Source organism: Silene latifolia, chromosome Y (assembly GCF_048544455.1).
Source record: "Silene latifolia isolate original U9 population chromosome Y, ASM4854445v1, whole genome shotgun sequence".
In the NCBI taxonomy this organism is placed as follows: Eukaryota; Viridiplantae; Streptophyta; class Magnoliopsida; order Caryophyllales; family Caryophyllaceae; genus Silene; species Silene latifolia.
In genome coordinates, this window is record NC_133538.1 from 52,500,189 (window position 1) to 52,504,384 (window position 4,196).

The window sequence follows — 4,196 nt, forward strand, 5'->3', positions numbered from 1 at the left end:
ATAGTATTCCCGATGACCTTGTGCCACACTCTAATGCCCAGATGGTGGACTAATAGGGGGCGACAAGCATGAAAGCTCACAAATTTCTTCCCGGAAATTGCCTCCCAAAGAGGAGCGGGGTCATACTTTTCGGGCATATTGTGATAATATGGTGTATCACTAAGGCCTAATATCTTACCCAAAACATCAAAGGTGATGCGCCTATTCACATTCGCATGACGAAACTCGATGTATTCTCTAGTCTCTACCTTAGTCACTTTCAATGAACTTAAGAATTCCAAGGTAAGAGAGGGGTATGTCAATTCTCTTGTGGTGAACAATTTACCCAAACCCATGGCTTCAAAGAAGGCTTTTGTTTGTTCAAGGACACCCAATTTGTTCAAGGCATCTCCACAAATGAATTTGGTGGGAAAAATGGCTTTCTCAGCATACTTGGCAAATGTATCCCTATGGGAGTTGGAAATGAAAATTACCTCCGGATAGTTGGATAATTGAGCGATTTCCGGAGTTGTTGTTGTTGTTGCTTCTAGGGGAGGATCTTGTTGTTGTTGAACTTCCAAGTTTGCATTAGAAACCACCATAGCCATTGAAGCTTTTCTTGCTTGAAGGCTTTGTTGCCTTTTCGAAAGTGTCTTTGCTTTGAGTGCCTTTGTTGCTCCTTTTGTTCTTGCCATTGTCGATTACACCAAGAAAAGATTGAGAATCTTCAATTTCTAATTATACCCAAATCGATTTAAGATGAAGGGATTTTTCTTTGTATTTCAAAAATCGACTCAAAGGTTGAAGATTTTGGTGCTTGAATCAATTATTATTGCAAAAGGAGTGATTAATTGTTGTTTTGAGGAAGTTTGAATTTGATTTTGTTGAATTTGGTTGAGGAAATCTTGTTTTTGGTGATGGAGAGGATGAGGGTTTTGGGGTTTATGGGTAGTGTTTGAATGAATGAAATGAATGTGGGAAGGTGTATTAAAACACCCAAAAAATTCAGAACAGCAGGGGAAGACGAGCGGATTCCTGTCAGGACGCTCAGATTCTGCTCAAATTTTCTTCAGGAAAACTCGCCTAAAGACGAGCGTCTTTCAAAGAAGACGAGCGTATTCTGAATGTGGGATGAGCGGCTTTCCTCAAAGACGAGCGTATTCTCTTACAGGAACTTTTCTTAATCTGCACTGGCAAAAAGACGAGCGGCCAGTTTCAGACGAGTATCTTCTCAGCTGGGACGCTCGGATTCTCTTACTGACCAGATTTTTTATTTTTGCATCTCATTTAGACGGACGGATTCCTTTACAGACGATCGGATTCCTGTAACACAAGCGGATTACCCTTTAAGCCGCTAGGATTCCTCCTGGTCTACCCGGATTCAGTTCCATCCGTGCACTTCCATATCCCGTGTCATTTTCATTCTTCAAATCCCGTGTTCTTCATTGTAGGGGCACTACAAAGGCATGAATAGCCTAGGCAATTGCTATCCCCACACTAAGTTAAAGCACTACACATCAATAAAATCATTAGTCCCTCCCTGACTTCTCTCAAAAATGATGAATATCTTGATCAAGGCACACAAATCCATAAATGACAAAAATGCAATGTAAGAATTAAAATGCAAGTTAGGGAGTTAGAAATATTTACAAATGGTGGTTTGGAAAGGACTCCACCAAACTCTCATCCTTAGTGAGATGTCATAGGGGCATGGCCAAGGTGTTGTTGATGTTACTCAACACCTTGAAGAAGTAGTAAAAAGCTTGTTCATTATCATGATAAAGATCCTCAATAGATCTTTCCACTTGTTGTCCTTCATGTTGGTCTTGATCGATAGCATTACCAATGTAGGGATTAAAAATCCCTTCAAACTCATCGTCCCAAAGACCACAAACTTCGTCTACTTGGTCATTAAAAATCTCTTGAGTTGATAGAGACAACTCTCCTCCTTTCTTGATTTGGTCAATGTGGCCATCCTCTTCACTTGTCATGGGCGAGCTTTTCAAGCTCTCTTTGTTGCTATTCACTTGCTCTTTTGATGGAGCATCATCAACTTTCTTTTTCCATTGAAATTCCGACTTCTTCCTATCATCCTTCCGGCTATAATGATCAACCATAAAACATGGTTCATGCAAACGTGGAGCTCTCATGGTCTTGTCAAGATTGAAAGTTATGCTCTCATCTCCCACCTCTAGAGTGAGCTCTGCATGCTTCACATTTATCACCGCACCCGCGGTGTGCAAGAAAGGTCTCCCTAGTATGATTGGAATATTGGAGTCTTCTTCCATGTCAACAATGACAAAGTCCACCGGGATGAAAAATTTCCCAACTCTTACGGGAACATCTTCCCATATCCCTAATGGTGTTTTCGTCGATCTATCGGCCATGGAGTGTGATATTGGTACATTTAAGTTCTCCCATCCCTAACCTTTTACTCACCGAATACGGCATAACACTCACGCTAGCCCCTAGATCACAAAGGGCTTTGTTGATCATTGTGTCGCCAATGGTACACGGTATTGAGAAGCTTCCCGGATCTTTAAGTTTCGGAGGTGAACTCCCTTGAAGGATTGCACTACTCACCTTAGTGAAGGCGATAGTCTCAAGCTTCCGGATCAACTTCTTTTTCGTAAGGATGTCCTTCATGTACTTTGCATAGGCCGGCACATGATTGATTAATTCCGTAAAAGGAATCGAGACTTCCAAATTCTTCACAATTTCCATAAATTTTCCAAGTTGGTCATCAAATTTGGGCTTAGCTTGACGACTTGGAAAAGGAAGTCTAATCACAATGGTTCCTTCTCCTTGGCCTTGTCTTCACTTTTCTTCGACACTTCTTCTTTTGATGATTCTCCATCCTTGAAGTTTTGCACAACTTCTTCTTTTTCACTAGCTTCCACAACTTCATCCTCAACTTGCTTCTTTGGTGCTTCATACCTCGTACCGCTCCTCAAGTGAATGGCACTAACCGTTTCATGTCTTGGGGGATTACTTTGAGGTGGTAATTGCCCCTTTTGTCTTTGAGAACTTGAATATGCTAGTTGAGTCAATTGGGTTTCCAACATTTTGGTGTAGGCTAGGATGTTATTGATGGTGATTTCCTTTGCTTGACTATCCTTTTGCATTTGAGTGAAAAACTCTTGTTGATTCTTTTGCATTTGGAGGACCTCTTTTTGGACATCAAAACCTTGGTCATTTTGTTGATTGTATGGAGTTTGGTTTTGGTAACCTTAGTTTTGGTTGTAAAAGGGTCTTTGATTTTGGTTTCACATGGGAGGTGGGGTGTATGTTGGTTGAGGGTTTTGAACATTTTGGCTTTTGTATGAGAGATTTGGGTGGAATTTGGTGTTTTCATTGTAATAATTTGAATAAGGGGTACCACTCTTGTATGCTTGAAAAGCATTCACTTGTTCATTTGTTCCCCTACATTCACTTTGGTCATGTTCCAAAGTTCCACAATTCTCACATATCCCGCTTGGGATTGATGAAGATGCCGTCATGGCATTAACATGTTTCTTTGGTGATTTTGAGGCTTCTTCAAGTCTAGCCATAGCTTTTTCGAACTTCAAATTGATGGTATCAATGTGAGGACTAAGTTAAGCACCCAATTGAGTAATAGAGTCCACTTCATGCTTTCCTCCTCTAGTAGCCTTGCGAGGTCTACTATATTGTGAATTATGGACCGCCATTTCCCCAATCTTATTCCAAGTTTGATTATCGTCAACTTCGGTGAACATACGATTTGATCCCATGTTGAGAATGTTTCTTGAGTCTTCATAAAGACCATTCCAAAATTGTTGTACCAAGAACCACTCGGTAAATCCATGATGAGGACATGAGCGACAAATTCCCTTGAATCGCTCCCATGCTTCATACAAAGATTCTTCATCTCTTTGCTTAAAGCCCGTAATTTGAGCTCTTAGCATGTTAGTCTTTTCCGGTGGGTAGAACTCTTTGTAGAAAGCTAGAGCCAATTTCTTCCAAGAGTCAATTCCGAGAGTAGCCTTATCAAGGCCTTTCAACCATTGTTTTGCGGTGCCAATTAGAGAAAAAGGAAATAAGACCCATCGAATTTGGTCTTGAGATACACCGGTTTGAGAAATCGCATCACAATAGTCACAAAAAGTCTCCATGTGAGAGTGAGGGTCTTCACTAGGCATCCCCCAAATTGGTTTCTTTCGACTAATTGGATAAATGCGGATTTGGCAATGAAATTT

General features: G+C 40.8%; 1 non-coding gene across 1 annotated transcript; it reads left to right on the forward strand.

Moving 5' to 3' along the window:
- Nucleotides 1-3,798: 3,798 nt before the first annotated feature.
- LOC141635580 (small nucleolar RNA R71) lies at nucleotides 3,799-3,905 on the forward strand. The gene has a single exon (XR_012540257.1). It is a non-coding gene; the product is annotated as a small nucleolar RNA R71 (small nucleolar RNA).
- The last annotated feature ends 291 nt before the right edge of the window (nucleotides 3,906-4,196 follow it).